Source organism: Hemicordylus capensis, chromosome 4 (assembly GCF_027244095.1).
Source record: "Hemicordylus capensis ecotype Gifberg chromosome 4, rHemCap1.1.pri, whole genome shotgun sequence".
In the NCBI taxonomy this organism is placed as follows: domain Eukaryota; kingdom Metazoa; phylum Chordata; class Lepidosauria; order Squamata; family Cordylidae; genus Hemicordylus; species Hemicordylus capensis.
Window position 1 is genome coordinate 167,765,482 of NC_069660.1, and position 18,268 is coordinate 167,783,749.

At 40.5% G+C, this 18,268-nt stretch overlaps 2 protein-coding genes across 4 annotated transcripts in view; one reads left to right on the plus strand and one right to left on the minus strand.

The window, feature by feature from the left end:
* The window catches only part of KAT14 (lysine acetyltransferase 14), a 90,946-nt gene that overhangs the window by 30,263 nt on the left and 42,415 nt on the right, over window positions 1-18,268 (plus strand). The gene's annotated exons all lie outside the window — the stretch shown is intronic.
* The window catches only part of DZANK1 (double zinc ribbon and ankyrin repeat domains 1), a 213,344-nt gene continuing 209,854 nt past the window's right edge, over window positions 14,779-18,268 (minus strand). Inside the window, exon 18 of the mRNA XM_053313578.1 lies at window positions 14,779-14,861. The gene's annotated coding sequence lies outside the window, so the exon portion shown is untranslated. The remainder of the gene's footprint in view (window positions 14,862-18,268) is intronic.

Genomic DNA, 18,268 nt, shown 5'->3' on the forward strand with positions numbered 1-18,268 from the left:
TAGGGTCCTAGGAAGTAACTGTGCTAAGTTTGGTCTCAATAGCAAAAAAGGTGTGGGAATGTATATGGAACAGACAGACAAACAGACATTCAATTATATATATATATATATATATATATATATATATATATATATATATAGGCTCGAATATATGGTTTTCGGTGTACATTTATTATTATTATTTACATTTTATATCCCACTCTTCGTCCAAGGAGCTCAGAGTGGTGTACTACATAAATAAGTTTCTCGTCACAACAACCCTGTGAAGTAGGTTAGGCTGAGAGAGAAGTGACTGGCCCAGAGTCACCCAACAAGTCATTATGGCTGAATGGAGATTTGAACTCGGATCTCCCTGGTCCTAGTCTAGCACTCTAAATTTCCAGTTTATACATTGCTTGATTTCTCATCATACAATTATTGGAAACATGTCATTTGACTCTCAAAGTGTTGTTTGAGGTGATATGAAAATTATATCTGCTGTCTTATTCACACATGTAAAATCACTGCTTGATGGTTTCTTTTTTTTTAACATATTTGTATACCGCCCACTATCAAAGTCTCTAGGCAGTTTACAACAATAAAACAACCCAAGAAAATTTTAAAAAAATTAAAACGTATTTTAAAAGTTCAAATTAAAATAGCTATCCATAAAAACTCTTGAATAGCTGAAAAGCCTGGCTTAAAGAAATGTGTCTTTAGTTTTTCCTAAAAGCCCACAGGGATGGAGCAGGAAGTGTATTCCAAAGCTCTGGGGCAACTACAGAGAAGGCTCACCTTTGAGTCGTCACCAGATGAGCTGGCGGCACCCTCAGATGAACCTCCGCTGAAGATCTGACTAAGTGGCAAGTTCATAATGAAGAAGGCATTCTCTTAAATACCCCCGGCTAAAGTTGTTAAGGGTTTTATAGGTAATATAACCAAGCACTTTGTATTTTGGCTAGAAACCTGTTGGTAGCCAGTGTAGTTCTTTTACAACCGGAGTAATATGGTCTCTTCAGGATGTCCCAGAGACCAATCTGGCAGCAGCATTCTGCACCAATTGCAGTTTCCAGATTACGTACAAAGGCAGCCCCACATAGAGTGCATTGCAGTAGTCAAGCCTGGAGGTTACCAGCATTTGCACCACTGTCTTAATGTCACTTACTTCCAGGAAAGGGTGCAGTTGGCAAACCAGCCAAAGCTGATAGAAAGCACTCCTGGCCACTGCCTTCACTTGAGGTACTGGAGAGAAGCTTGGGTTCTGAAATACTCCCAAACTGTGGCCCTGTTCCTTCCGGGGGAGTGTAACTCCATCCAGAACTGGCAGATCTATCCCATTTCCCAAACTGTGGCTTACTACAATGAGCACCTCCGCCTTGTTTAGAGTCAGTCTCAGTTTGTATTCCCTCTTCCAGCCCATTACTGCCTTGAGGCAGGCATTTAGAGGGAAGTTATGCCTTTGCCTGACAAAGCTGACATGGAGAAATAGATTTGGGTGTTATCAGTGACTGGTGTACTCTGCACCAGATCCCCTGATGATCTCTCCCAGTGGTTTCATGTAGATGTTAAAAAGCATTGGAGACAAGATGAAGCCCTGAGGGACACCATACAAAAGCTCTTGCTTCGTAGAGTAGTAGTCTCCAAGTAACCCCTTCTGAAATCTGCCTGAGAGGTATGAACGGAATCACTGCAAAGCAGTGCCTCCTATGTCCAGTCTCCCCAGACATTCCAGAAGGATAACATGGCCGATGGTATTAAAAGCCGATGAGAAATCCAAAAGGCCCAACACTGTCAATTCCCCTTTTGGAGATCATCTATCAGGCCGACCAAGGCAGTCTCCACCTCCATAACCTGCCTGAAAGCCAGTCTGAAATGGGTCTAGATAATCTGTTTTATCCAAGACTGCCTGGAGTTTTGCTGGCCAATGGCCGTAATAAAACTGATGATGATGACTGCCTGGAGTTGAGAAGGTACCACCTTCTCAATCACCTTGGCCAACCACGGGAGATTGGAGAGAGGCTTGTAATTGCCTAACTCTGAGGGATCACATGTAAGCTTCTTTAAAATAAGTCTAATAATTGCCTCCTTTAAACAAGGAGACATCCTACCTCCCCCCCTTTCTTTTGCTTTAAATTTTTATTGATTTTAACAATATCTTGAAAATCTCATTGCATCCAATCCAATCCAACAAAACAAAAAACAAAACCTTCCCTTAGAGAAGCAACTTCAACCAGGCCCTCTCCAACAATCTCTCTGCTTGATAATATAAGCCATGTCAGACAAGGGGCAAGAGAACAGGTGGTAGGACGCACAGTTCCAAGCAGCTTGTTCACATCCTCAGTAATCACAAACTGAAACTGATCCAATTTAATCACACAAGAAGAGTTACTGGATACCCCCGCTAAAGACTCTGCACCAACAATGGAATCCAGAGATTTTGTCCACACAAAACTCATTCTGAGCTTCACAGCAGCTAACTGATGGCTCTAAAGCAGGAGCAGAAAGGGACTATATAAGTCCCCTCACCACCCTCAACAATTCCACTGGCCGTGAACCTGTGAACGCAATACACACAGTGAAGAATTGCTTCCTTTATATTGTGCTCTGTGCTGTAATTTGTAGGAGTCGAGTCCTTCTCCATTTGTGCTCTAGTCGTCTATATAGCCGCTTCAGCTCCCATAGTTCTTCTGTATACCATGGAGCTAATCTAGAAGTGGGTCGGAGGGGATGTTTAGGAGTGATTGAGTTTATCACCCTAGTGAGCTCATATTCCAATTTTCCACCAAGGTGTCAACAGGATTACTGGCAGAAGCATCATTAAAACCCTCCAAGGTTTCTTGGAATCCTATTGGATCCAATAGCCTCCTCAGGCAGACGATCCTAATAGGTCCTTCACCCTTACAGAGATGACTAGTGGCTGCAAATTGAATCTTCACCAGGTTGTGGTCCATCCATGACAACAGGGAAATTGAACACCCATAGAACACCTTCCTGATGGGAGCAAAAAAACAAATCAAGCATGTGACCAGCAACATGTGTCGGACTGGAGACTCCTTGGGAAAGGCCCATAGTTGTCATGGCCGCTATGAACTCCTGAGCTTCTCCTACCAATTCAGTCCCAAAGTGAACATTGAAGTCACCAACCACCATCAACCTGGGTGTCTCCAATACCAAATTTGCAATCAAATCTGACAGCTTGGTTAGGGATTCTGTTGGGCAGCGGGATGATTGGTATACCAACAGAATCCCAATCTATTCCTGGTCCCAAGACTCAAGTACACACACTTATATAGGCGGGTGCTCTGACAGGGATCCTGATAGGGATTTATTGTTCTTATAAACCACAACTACTCCACCTCTCACCTGCCCCACAACAGAGTATCCTGTAGGGAGAAGCTGGGACCAAACTGGGCCACTAGCCTCTCGCAACCAGTGTTCTCTCTGGGTGCGGAATGAGTTTTGTTCTGGGCGGCAGTATCAAGGCAGTGTGCGCGCACATGCATTCAGAGTGGCGGCCTTCCTGATTCAACCTGAACGGGATCTAAATTTGGACATCAAAAAACTTGTGAGCGTGCGCATGCCTTGGAGGGGCCACTGCTCCCAACCACATCTCTGTAATGCCAGATCAGCTCCTTCATGCCAGATCAGCTCCTTCATCCACAATCAAATAATGGATAATTTCTGGTTTCTTTTGGACCGACCTGGCATTGCAAATAAGCAGGTGAGGTTCTGCAGGTAGTTGGCACTGTTTCCCAAGGTCAAAGAGCGGACAGGGCAGACAGCTATTAAGGGGAGACAGCTATTAAGTTTCTGCTAAGGAACCCCCACCTCTCCATCCCCTAATAAACTAAGACACATCCTTCAGCCAATCTAACAGAGCAGCAGTCCCAAGACCAGCCATCAGTCCTTCAAAAGAGTGTTACTACTCCCAGCCCTTAGTCCCACCACCCAAGCCCGGCCCCTCTTGGCGGCTGCCTATAGGCAGGCTGCCCAGCTGTGCTCTGGCCACAGCTGTCTTAAGTAGTTCAAGAAGAGGTGGGGTGGGCAGCCAGCCAACCAGCCCTTCTGGTAGAAGCTTAACAGCTGGGTTAGCAGCAGATTGCTAAAAGCAACAAGGTAAATGCCAGGAGCAAGAGAGCAGAAACACAGCAACAAAGGCCTTGCAGCAAAGGTCTCATCAGAGGTCAGCATCAGCAACAGGATGGAAAAAGTCTGCCCTGGAGCTTACCCTCTGCCTCCTCCTTAGAACTGATGTTCTAAGTGATGAATATGGATATGTATGTTAGCCTTTTTCAGTTACAAAAGGTGATAGCTTTTGTAACAGTATCAGCAACCATGTAAGGTGGCTATCTAGGCAGATAGAAAAGAAAAAGTTCAGAATTAAGTTTGCTCTATACATATTCTCTTTTTCTTTTCCTCAGTACATTTATTTATTATTTAGTTATTATATTTGTATGCCACCCTATTCAACCAAAGGCTCTGGGCGGTGAACTGGGAAATGAATGTCATTGTGCACAGCTTTGGTTGATCATTATCATTATCAATCAAAGTGCATGCATTAGAAGATCCATGTGGGGATGTGACAGGAGACTGTGTCCTCAGCAGTGTGTGTCTTCTCTTTCAGAGTGCTCCCAGAGTATGGGCAGCACTGAGAGGTCTTCACCCTCCGGCACAACTGTGTGCAGGAGGACAAAGTGAGTTGTGCATGGGCTCCCGCATAGCTTCCTAACATGTGTACCTCCTTAGAATGTCTAGGCCTTGACAAACTTTCTTTGGAACTAAGAGTCAACCCCAAAATTTAGGAGCCAGACAATGGTGATGGGCATTGTGGAGGGGGAGTGTAAATGAGCTCCTCTTTATCCCCTTTCAGGTAACATTCTTAGAACAGAGATAGGGCTACCTGGGGGAAAATAAAGATGTTATTAAATAACTCTACCTATGAACATCCTAGTCTAGGTGCCAAAGTTAAATTTCTAGGCTGCTTGGTGCTGGGGATTTGTCAATCCTGATCTAACAGTACAGTTCTGTGCTAAGTAAGGATAGGGCAATGTTAATAGGTGAAAAAGAGAATGTGAAATATAGGGATGTGCACAGGATGGTATTTGTGTTCCATTCTGAGCTCGGAATGGAATGCAAATGCCCTGGATTGTTCTGTCAAGCCAGTTCCATTGGAATGAGCTCAGAACGCCTGAAACATTCTGAGTGCCATCAGGATTCCAAAATAGCACATTTCTTGGCCTCTGTGCACGTGCGGGAGCCTTTTGTGTGGCAGTGCTGACCATGCAAATGGCTGCCATGCATGTACAGAAGCCAGAAGAGCGCCATTATGGAGTCCAAAATGATGCTTGGAACATTTCAAGTGTTCCGACTTGGAATAGGGTTGTTCTGAGCTCAGAACAGGCCCTTCATTTGAAGGGTGTTCTGGTCTGAGCTCAGAACACACAGAATGACCCAGTTTGTGGTAGAACCATTCTGACTGTTCTGCACATCCCTAGTGAAATGGCTCAACTCTTGTTTTGCTGAAACTGACAAAATGATATTGAACAGCGACAAATGCAAAGTTCTGGCAACAAATCCAAATACAAACCTGGGCAAAAAACATCAAATGTGTAGGATGTGGGATACTAGTCTTGGCAGCAGAATGTGTAAAAAGGATTACAGGATTGCTGTTGATCATAAGCTCAGTCAGCTCTTGATATGACTGCAAAAAAAAGGCCTAATATGATTTTTAGGCTAAATTAATAGAACCATCGTTTTCAAATCATGAGAAGCAATAGTTCAGCTTTATTCCACACAAATCAGAACTCATCTGGAGTACTGTGCCTAGTTTCTGGATACTGCACTTTAAGGAAAATGTAGACCAGTTGGATCAGGTTCAGATGAGGGCAGTGAAGACAGTTGAGGGTCTGAAAAACAGACCCTATGAGGAAAAGTTGAAGGAGCTGAGTATGTTTAGTTGGAGAAGATTGAAGGGAACATAATTGCACTTTTCAAATTATTTATTTATTTATTTATTTATTTATTTGATTTTTATGCCGCCCTTCCAAGCTGGCTCAGGGCGTTTACAATTAAAAAACAGAAATCATTAAAAACAATTAAAATAGAAATACAAATATAAACATCAAATTTAAAAACATCTTTAAAAACAATTAAACTATCAAAACAATTAAAACCCTGAAAACCAGGTTAAGATTAAAACAGTTAAAACTAAATTAAAAACCCTGAAAGGCCAGGCCAAACAGATAGGTTTTAAGGGCTCTCTTGAAGGACAGCAAATAATTAAGATTACGACTTTCTGCTGGGAGTGCATTCCACAGTCCAGGAGCAGCCACAGAGAAGGCCCGCCTCTGGGTTGCCACCAGACGAACCGGTGGTAACTGGAGACGGACCTCCCCAGATGACCTTAACGTGCGGTGGGGATCATGTAAAAGAAGGTGCTCTCTAAGCAGGGTGGATTTGATTTAAATCAAACTGATTTAAATCACAATTTAAATCACTAGCAGGGTGGATAAAAATTAAAAAAATCGATTTAAATCAAAAAAATTCAATTTAAATCAAAAAAATCCGATTTTTTTTATTTAAATCGGATTTTTGATTTAAATCAGTTTTTTTTATTTAAATTGGATTTTTTTGATTTTTATCCACCCTGCTAGTGATTTAAATCGTGATTTAAATCAGTTTGATTTAAATCAAATCCACCCTGTCTCTAAGATATCTCGGACCCAAGCCGTTCAGGGCTTTAAAGGTAATAACCAGCACTTTGTATTTTGCCCGGAAACATATCGGCAGCCAGTGTAGCTGTTTCAAAACAGGCATCATATGGTCTCTCCGGGTTGCCCCAGAGACCAGCCTGGCTGCCGCATTCTGAACTAACTGAAGTTTCCGGACTACGTACAAAGGCAGCCCCACGTATGCATAATGCAGAAGAAAGGATAAAGACTTGCTCTCTGCTGCTCCAGACAGCAGGACTAGATCCAACAGGTTTAAGTGGTGGTGGGGAGATTTCAGTTGAATATTAGGAGAAACTTAATTGTAAGAGCCCGTTCCAGAATGGAGCCAATTTTCTAGGAGGCTGATAGGTTCTCCCTCGCTGGAGTTCTTCAGACTGAGGCTGGATAGTCTCAGCTGGGGATACCCTTTGCTTTAGAACTCCTGCCTGTAAGGCTCTCTCAAATTCTGATTCTGTGTTTACTTGGAAGTAAGTCCCATTGTGTTCAGTGGGGCTTACTGTGAGGTAAGCGTGCTTAGGATTTCATCCTGAGTGTGCCACATGTCTGGTTCTATATGAGCAGTATCAGGCAAGAAATTCTTGTAGAATTTCATCCCTATCACTATACAGTGTGCACACACACACACACACACACACACACACACACACACACGCATCTCAGCACTATCTTAGGGATTGCTTCCCAAACCGTTCCTGTTCTTTAAGATTGGCATTTGCATAAATAGCAAAATGTTTTCCTGAAAAGCAAAACAAAAATGTCAGCATACATAGTTTTCTACAAAAGACAATGACTTTCCCCCCCTTCAAACAAACAGGAGGAGGGGAGATTTTGAGGGGCAGGTTTCTCTTTAAGGGAGAAGTTCCAGTGTGTGTGTCTGTGTTTGTTTGTATTTGCCAGGGCTTGCTTTGGGGGCTCTGCTGATGTTTAGTTTTTGTTTCTCTCTTGCCTGGAGAGGGACAGAGGGAAGAGTCAAGTCACACCTTTTCGGAGGAGCCACATTCCTGTTTCAGTTTGAAGCCTACTCTCTATATAAGAGATGATGGCCAGGCAGCTTAGCGAACAGGGATAGCAAACAGGGTCATTGGAGTTTTGCGTGGAGTTTATTGGGGAAGTGTGCAGGGGACCCCGATATGAGCCCACAAGGAGCCCGGTGGAAAGAGAAGATAAGTACTATTCCCTCTTTCATATTCTTGGGAAAGAAAACTTGAATGGTTAAATGGCTGACAAATACAACTAAGACCTAACTTTCAAATAAACAATCTCCAAATACTCTAAACAGCTAACATAACCAGTTATGAAGATAGAAAGCCAGTAGGGGAAGGGGCACTTCCCAGTGAATTGCACAGAATGTCTCGTGTATGACTATTTGCTCCATAGCCATGGGTGTGTGCAAGGAGCTCATGGCTCTCAGGGAACAAGTTTGTTCCCTCGAGACCAAGGTGGCAGACCCGGAGAAGCTCAAAGAGGCACATGGATGGGACCTTCACGGACATGGTAGAGGCTTCCCACTCACAGGCTGATAGCTCCTCTGCTGTCAGGGAGAATGAAGGTCTCGGGAAGGAGGACATTCGTCTGAGGAAGAGGGAAATACTCCTTTAGAAGGGATCCCTTCCATGGATGATGAGCCCATATCCTCTTGCACAGTGGATACTCCTCGTAGTGGGCAATTCAGTCACTAGGGGTATAGGGATATGGGTCTGTGACCCACATGTAGACCACACAGTGACTTGCCTGCCAGGTGTGAAGGTTGCAGATGTCATGCGGCATCTAGATAGGCTGTTAGGCAATTCTGGGGAGGATCCAGCTGTCATGCATGCCGACACCAACGATGTTAGGAATTATAGTTGGGTGGTCCTGAGGAGTCACAATGCATGGATGAGACAGTGGTTCTGGGAGGAGGGGTTTAGATTTGTTAGGCACCAGGATACATTTTGGGGCAAGCAAAGCCCTTACAAAAGGGGCAGGCTCCACTTGAACCAAGATGGAACTAGACTGCTGGTGCTTAAAATAAAAAAGGTTGCAGAGCAGGTTTTTAAATGATGCCTGGGGGATAGCCGATGGGAGCTGGGCAGTATCTGGTTCGGCAAATGCCATCTCTTAAAGAGCAAGGGTGTAAAAGATTCAGATAAAACAGAAGGGGACAGAGTAGAACCACATAAAGAGCAGACAGAAGCCTGTGTTAGCTGGTCAAAGAGATCAAATGCCAAAAGAAAGATAGCACACACCAGGTAAGAGATTCAGCATATGCTGGATGCCAATGCCAGAAGCCTCTGAGTGAGCTGGAGTGCTTGGTTGCTAACAGAAAAATAGATATAGTGGGCATTACAGAAACATGGTGGAACAGTGAGAACCAGTGGGACACTGTTATCCCTGGATATAAACTCCCCTGGATATAAACTCTACTGAAAGGACAGGGAGGGGTGACTTGGAGGTGGAGTAGCACTGTATGTTAATGAAGGGATAGAATCTAACAAGCTAGAAAACCTAAGAGGACTAGAGTCCTCACAAAAACTGTGAGTGACAATACAAGGCCTGAAAGGAAATGTGCATCTGGGAACTTGCTATTGCCCTCCAGATCAAAACACGGACAGTGACTGGGAGTTGCGGAAGGAAATCAGGGCGGCGTCAAGAAGAGACAGAGACCCTGGGTGATAATGGGTGACTTCAGTTACCCACATATTGGGTAAATTCTGTCAGGTAATGATAAAGAGGCTAAATTTCTAGATACGCTGAATGACTGTGCCCTAGAACAGTTGGTCATGGAACCAACCAGAGACAAGGTGACCTTTGACTTAATGTTGAGTGGCACCCAGGACCTGGTGTGAAATGTCAGTATCATGGACCCTTTAGGGAACAGCGACCATAGTGCGATCAAATTCAGCATACATGAATTTATGTATTTGGGGAGAAAATCACCAAGGAAGTCTAACACTGACACTTTGAATTTCAGAAGAGGAAACCTCTAAAATGAGGAGTTTGGTAAAAAAAAAACCTGAAAGGGAAAATCAGAATTGCTTAGCTCCAGAATTCATGGAATTTACTTAAAACCAAAATACTAGAAGCCCGGTTAGACTGTATACCAAAAAGGAGGATAGGCACTTCCAAGTCTGGGAGGATGCCAGCATGGCTTACAGGTAAAGTCAAGGAAGCTATAAACAACAACAGCAATAATTTATATACCACTTTTCAGCAAGAGGTTCCAAAGTGGCTTATGTACAAAATGAGAATGTAAATATGTCTAAAGCAATTATTTGGGATGCAATGAAAGCTACATTAAGGGGTGAATGTATTAGAGAATTTTCCAATTTTGAAAAGAAAAATGCTGAACAAATTAATAGTCTTACTACCACAATAAGAGAAATGGAGACAACTCATAAAGCCACTGGCTCTAGTAAAATCTATAGGAAACTTCTACAGATAAGGAAAGAGCTGGAGGCTGTAGAATGCCAGAAAGTTACTGATTCCACTGAGATTTGTGATGCATTTGTAAAATTTTATTCTAATCTATATAATTCAGACGCTTCTGATACTGGCAATGTAGAACTATACTTAGACAACATAGGAATGTCCCCTTTATGTGCTAATCATAGTATGGTTTTAAATGCACCTTTTACAATAGAAGAGTTACAAGAGGTTATTAAAGGGTTAAAATCTCAGAAATCTCCTGGCCTTGATGGCTTCACAGCCTTAATATATAAGAGGTTTGAGGATATTTTGATTCCTCAAGTTGCGGCTCTTTTTAATTCTGTTTTAGATGGTGATTCTATCCCTGAGTCGTGGAGATTTTCCAGACTAGTAATGATTCTGAAAGCTAGTAAGGATAAAGAACTTGTAGAATCTTATAGACCTATAGCTCTACTTAATCAAAGATCTTAAGATATTTACAGCCTGTTTGGCAAAAAGGTTGAATAGCTTTATAGCTCAATATATAAACCCTGATCAGACTGGGTTTATATATCAAGGGATGTCAGATTGCGGACCCTATACGTCGTATTTTAAATTGTATGAATTATTGTAGGGGGCAGAAGTCTCTGTTGGCTATTCTTACTTTAGATATTTTTAAAGCCTTTGACCATCTACAATGGCCTTACTTAATTAAATTAGTTGAGAAATTACAAATGGGTACAGGATTTGTCAACATTATCAAACAACTTTATTGTAAATCTTCCGCAATAATTCATGTGAATTCTTGGGATTCTAAACCCTTTAGTATACTTAGAGGCATAAAACAAGGCTGTCCCTTTCCCCCTTTATTATTTATACTCTCTATTGAGCCTTTGGCTCAAGCCATCAGACATAACCCGATAAGTAAGGGCCTTATTATAAAAGACATAGAGCATAAAATTAATCTATATGCAGACGATATTGCATTAATTCTGACGGGCCCATTGAGGTCTATCTTTTCCATACAGGAAGAGTTGGAAAGATTTGAAAAAATTGCTGGTTTGAAAATAAATGTGACTAAGTCAGAGCTTTTGTGTTCTGGAATGGGTTCTAAATCTCAAGATTGTTTGGCAAAATCCTTAGGAGTTTCTAAAATTTCTAAAGTTATTCGATATTTAGGGGTATTTATATCAATGGATTTATCACATCTTGAAAGACTGAATTATTCTCCAGTCATTAGTCAAATAAAAAGGAAAATTAGGAAATGGGAAGGGGTCAGGCTGTCTTTGATGGGTTGGATAGCTGCCACAAAGATGCATTTACTTCCAAAATTATTATTTCTATTTCAGGTACTGCCAATTGAACTTTCAAAATCTACTATAGGTAGATGGCAATTTTTAAAAAATCTTTTTATTTATGCTGGGAAAAGATCTAGATTTCATAACAATGCATTATATAGGAAAGTACAACAGGGTGGTATCGGAGTTCCTGATTTAATGGCCTACTGTGAAGCATCACATCTTAGGAATATTCTGTGGTTAATAGTAGACCCAGAAGCTAAATACTGGGTGGAGATGGAGGTTCCTGAAGAACGTCTCGGTAATATCAACAACTTAGTACTGATATTTGAATTTATTAAGAGTTCTAAATATGTTACAAATCCGTTTTTAAGAACCACTTTTAAGATCTGGGGGAAATGGCATAAATTTTTTGCCCTCCCCATATTCCCCCTTGTTATCCATTTGTAGTCACCCTAAATTTCCAGCTTTAGACTCACGCTCTCGATTACTTGGCATCTTTGGAGGTGTTGCAAATAGATTAAAGGATTTTTATTATTCGGGTAAGCCAATTGATTTAGAACCAATCTGGGAGAAGTTTATGAATAAGCATTACTCTTGGTTAAATTTTCTTCAGTTTCAGTCCTTCATTTTATATCCTGATATAGTTAAGCAGGCTAATAGGAATTTGACTATGTTTGAGGAATTAATATTAAAGGCCTCAGAAGTTTCTAAGGGACTTATTTCTAGATTATATGATATTCTAATAATGCAAACGTCTGATCCTTTAATTGGCCTTAAATTGGCCTGGGAAAACTACCAACAACAAACTATTAGCGACTCACAATGGAATGGAATACTGAAATGGAAGCTGGTGTTTTCTACCTCTTCCTGAATTAGAGAGAACTTTCTTAAGCTTTTTCACAGGTGGTATTTGACCCCTTCTAGATTACCTCACATTAATGAGTATGTCCCCGTTATGCTGGAACGGCTGTGGAAATAGGAGATGAAATAGAAATAGGAAATGAAATACTTCCATCTATGGTGGTCTTGTCCCAGTATTTTTGGCTTTTGGAAAGAAGTATTTTTAGAACTAGGTAAAATTACACAACAGAGGTTAGATATGAGATCAGAGCTGGCTCTATTAAGTGTATTTTCGGGAACTAATTTGTCATTATTGTCTAAGGATCTTATAGTTTTTATGTTAACTGCGGCTAGATTATACATTGCTCAACATTGGAAGTATAAAACCATGTCTCTGACATCTTGGTATCAGTTTATGTGGCATATTGCCATATCTGAAAAATTGACCCATATTATCCACCTTCAAGCGACCCGCTAATTCTAATGATTAAATGAAGCTAATTCTAATGATTTTTTCATGATATGGTCAGATTTCATTTTGTTCACAAATCAAGATAATTTCAGTCGTTCTCCTCCATCTAATTATTTACATATCTGGAAGGATGGTTAACGAATGTCATTATGTATCAGTTTTATTATTCATGTTTATGTATTGTAATTTTTAAAAAGTGGTTTACATAGAGAAATAATAAATAAGATGGATCACTGTCCCCAAAGGGGCCACAATCTAGAAAGAAACATGATAGACACCAGCAACAGCCACTGTGCTGGGGGTGGAGAGGGCCAGTTACACTCCTCCTGCTAAATCAAGAGAATCACCATGTTAAAAAGGTGCCTCTTTGCCCAGTTAGCAGAGGAAGAAGACTTCCTTCAGAAATTGGAAGGCCTGTCCAAATGAAGAGAACAGAAAGGAACACAAACTCTGGCAAAAGTTTGGTCTGATCCCCACCGCACGCTAAGATCATCTGAGGAGGTCCAGCTCCAGTTGCCACCAGCTCGTCTGGTGGCGACCGAGAGGCGGCCCTTCTCTGTAGCCGCTCCTGGACTGTGAAATGCGCTCCCTGCAGACATCCATAATTTGAATTCTTTATTGGAATTTAGGAGAGCCCTAAAGACCTACCTGTTCGGCCTGGCCTTCTAGTGCTCTTAAATTGTTAAAGGGTCTTTGATGTTTGTGAACTGCCCTGAGCTATTTTGTAAGGGCGGGCTAAAAATCAAATAAATGAATGAATGAATGAATGAATGAATGAATGAATGAATGAATGATATGCAAGGTAACAATAAAGGAGGCAAAAGGAGAGTCTGAGGAACATTTAGCTAAAAGCATCAAGAGGAATTCCAAAAAAACAGAAGCAGGAAACCTGCCACGGAGGCAGTTGGACCCTTAGATGATGAGGGCGTGAAAGGGATTATTAAGGAGATAAAAAGGTTGCAGAGAAGCTAAATGAGTTCTTTGCATCTGTCAGGTGCAGAAGATACTGAGCATATACCTGTTCCTGAACTGGGCTTCTCAGGGGCAGAGGCTAAAGAACTGAGTCAGATAGAGGTGACAAGAGATGACATCGTAAATTGTCTGGAAAAATTAAAAACTAGCAAATCGCCAGGGCCAGACAGCATCATCAAAGACTCTTGATAAAACGTAGCAGTCATGGCATAAGGGGACAAGCTCATGTATGGATTGGTAATTGGTTGAAGGACAGGAGTGTAGGTATAAATGGACCGTTTTCTTTCTTTTTTTTAATTTTACAATTTTATTTTAGAAAAAGAGAACAAAAGAATGGTTACATCTCTTCCAACTTCTCACATGTATATATTACAGTATAGCAATATTTGCACAAAACCAGATCTCTTCCGCCCATTCCCGCCCTTTTCCATTCTTTACAGGTAAGGAAATATGCATATATAGAAAAGGTACAAAACAATCTATGTAATTCATGAAAAAACTCAGTTACATATCAGAATGAGCCTAGCTCCCATATATTTTATATTCCAGATCGGGTTTTGTTATTAATGAGAATCTGGTTTTGATTGAATTAAAAAAACTCTAAAACAGCAGTAAAAGTTAATCAAGCAAAGAAAAAAAAAAGATATGGGGGGAAAAAAGAGAAAAAAATCATCTAAACTAAATTGGGACCACCCCCCCCTTAATGTTTATTCTGAATCTTAAACTGCATCCACACAAGTAAAACTTTATTTTTTAATCTATTCTTCTGATTGATCCTAATCCAAAATTTTAAACTTCCTCCTGCAGCGTATAGTCTAATAACCTTAGTCTTATAATTAATATTAATCCAGGATTTTATCAAATACTGTTAGGTATCTTTATGAAATCTTGAATTTATTCCAGCAATGTATCTAATAATCTTGGTTTTATATCAGATCCGATTAATCTTAATCTAAGGTTTAATGTAATACTGTTAGGGGGGGGAAATTCCATTTATAAACTATTTTGAATCCAAAACCATAAATATCTGCAATCTTCTATAATCCGGAGAGGGTTCTTGCCGAGAAGGCACTGCCCATCTGTGTTTGATTCTTTTCGCCAAAAGTATAGCAGTAATTGAAAACATTAACATTCAGTGTATCTTCACAATCTGTAAATCTGCTGTCCAGTTGATTCTGTATTCTGGAAAAGAAAGCCTTTGTGTAAGTAAAATTACTTCTGTGAAAACGGAACTGGAGCTCACGTCAAAAATTTCCGTAATGTCAGAAAGGTTTAGTCAAATGCATATATTTCTTGTATACTCTTCTTGGATGTCAATCCCCCCTGGTAAATTTTCTGGTATTGTTCACTTGATTTGCTTTCAGCCACCTCACGTCTGGATAGAAATGCTGTTTGCAAAGAGTTCAGCCTCGTGCCATTTCGGGGGGGTAGGGGGGAGAGGTAGTAATTTCTGCAATAATAACTTCTTGAAATTTTAAGAGAAATGATGTCTCTTCCTGTGAGTTAAGTCCCACTCCTACGGATCCTTCCCCTTAACTTTCGAGGCATTGCTAAAGTTTGTAGATGTAGTATTCATTATGAAAGTATTTCTTATTTAAAGGTGTTTCTTCAAAAACAGACAAATTTCAATGAAAGAACTATTTCCCCTTGGGATTTAGTTAGGTAAGGTGTGTGTTTTTTTTTTTTTAAGTCCCTATTTTAACACAGTTATTAAATGGCTATTTAATTCTTTGGGAATATCCCGTTTAGTCTATATATTTGAGATAGATTATATGGTCCTTATTTCTAAATAAATTTCCCTAAATTTAAAAGATACTAAAATAGCTATTATTACTTCGGGAATCTAAAGATTAGAATCTATGTTACTAACAGTTATTTCATTATAACTTACACCAGCAGCCAAAAAACCAAATCAAACAAAAAGAAGAAAAATGTAAAGAAAATTATAAAATCCTTCAAGGGAAAAAAAAATCCACAATATAATCCCTAATTTAAATGCCAGTCATTGAAATAAGATTAACAAGAGAGTCTGCACAATTTTTGCAATCACAGCCACTCCAGCAGAGACAAGAATATTTCAAAAGAAACTCAAACTCATCAGGATTATAGAAATAATCCCTCTGTAATGTCCAACGGTATTCAAATAAGGTCTCTCAAATCAGAAGTTCTGGCAAATAGTTCCCTCTGGTAAGAAACTGTACTTTAATTTAGTAACCAGCCATCTCTAAACATCTGAAAATATTCAGGTAAAAAAATTAATGACAGTCTAGTCCCCTCCTGTGGCAGCTGATTAGAATTGCAATCTGCAAATGTTCTGTTTAGACAAAAGATATGGGAGAAAGCTGTAGAGGGGAAAGTCAAAACAGCTGAATCAAGATCCGACGTGAATTTTCAAGTCTACACGCCCAGAGAGTGACAAAGCATAAAAATAAATCCGATTGGTAGCCAAAGTTTAAAAGGTTTCTTTAACTCAAAGGAATATGTTCGTTTACAGATTTACATCCTTGCAAGGTTTCTTCTTTAAGCAATTTAAATCTGTTTGACAAAATAGGTCATAATCAACAGGACTTCTCACCTCAATATTATGAGATCCTTCCGAGTTAGTCCATTAAGCCAGAAAAACATGGATCTTCATGAATAATGTTCTTGATTCCAAAGCAGCACTATATTTATTTATTTGTTTGTTTGTTTGTTTGTTTGTTTGTTTGTTTGTAATCCAATAAAACTCTATTTGTAATCCAATAAAACAAATCAGTCAGATAACACCAAGATATTCCACCACCCTTCGGCAACAACCAGGAATCTAGCTGAGATGAAAGCAATCAATATGCCAGGTTCCTCCAGTGAAGCAGTAAACTCAAATTGGTCACAAACAAGCCGTCAGTCCATTAGTTTCTTCAACCTGGTTTTCAATGCAATTGTTCAAGATCATCATGTATAATAATTATAATTATCCCAAAATAAATCGCTCTAGGGAGTCCGTTGCATAGAGAATAAACCAGATAATCAATGCACTTCAGCAGCAACCAGAGTTACCAGCTGAAATAAATGCTAAGTTTCCACAAGGAAGCGATAAAACTAGGCTGGTCGTAAACAAGCCATCAGTCTCGTCGTCTCTTCAGCCTGGTTCTCACCATAGTTATTTAGGTTCATCGTATATCAAGTCTTATTTATTTTATTTGATTTGATTTCATTTCATTTCTTTACCACCCTTCCAAAAATGGCTCAGGGCGGTTTACACAGAGAAAGAATAAATAAATAAGATGGATCCCTGTCCCCAAAGGGCTCACAATCTAAAAAGAAACATAAGATAGAAACTAGCAACAGTCACTGGAGGTATTGTGCTGGGGGTGGATAGGGCCAGTTACTCTCTCCCTGCTAAATAAAAAAGAATCAGCATGTTAAAAGGTGCCTCTTAATAAAGTTGTAATTATCTCTTAATAAATTGCCATGGGGAGTCCCATGGGGTGTCCCATGGGATGAATGTTTCTGGTAGCTTATGGGGGGGGGGAAGGAAAAATTGATAAAAGAAAGGTGGGAAAAGGAAGAAAAACTTAGAAGCTTAGATAATTAGAAATTAACTTAAGTTACATTACGGCAGGTAGTCTCTGTGAGGCTGGTGATTTGCCTTTTCTTCCTCGGTCTGGGACTTGATTGAAGACAGGTCTCTCCCTCTGAGTTCATCCATGTGTCTTCAAGACTATTCAAACCTTGGGTCTTCCCAGACAGCTCCCAGATAAGAGGGTCCAGCAATTCTTATCCTCAGTAATCAATCTTGCCGATTGACAATTTATAGACCAAAGAAAGAGTACAGTTTACAGTTTACAGCTTACAGCTTACCGCCTACGACTGCACATCAAGACTCCATTTCGCCTCCCTTAAATGGACAGTTTTCTAAATGGAGGGAAGAAAGGTCCCCCAGGGATTTGTGCTGGGACTGGTGCTTTTTAATTTATTCATAAATGATCTAGAAGTTGGGCTAAGCAGCGAGGTGGCCAAATTTGCAGATGACACCAAACTATTTAGGGTAGTGAAATCCAAAAGAGGTTGAGATGAGCACCAAAAGGATCTCTCCAAACTGAGGGAGAGGGTGACAAAATAGTAGCCTAACTTATTTCACAGGGTTGTTGTAGGAGAAATTTAAGTATGTAGTACACCGCTCTGGGCTCCTTGGAGGAAGAGCGGGATATAAAATGTAAAAATAAATAAAATGGCAAATGCGGTTCAGTGTTGGCAAGTGTAAAGTGATGTATATTGGAGCAAAAAACCCCAACTTAACATATACGCTGATGGGATCTGAACAGTTGGTGACTGACCAGGAGAGGGATCTTGGGTTCATCGTGGACAGCTAATTTAAAGTGTCAACTCAGATATGCAAGATGGCATTTGGAATGAAAGTACCTGACTAAACAGCTGTCAGGGATTTCAGCTACCATTAGGTCCTATCATCTTCCATCGGCCAGATGGAGATCGGAATGTGTGCAGGGCTCAGTCCTCCTCCCACAGGTGTGGGTCCAGGGGGTCCTCAGACCCTAAAAAGTCTGAAAAACCCGGATGAACATCTGGAGAGACCTATCTGCAATCATCAG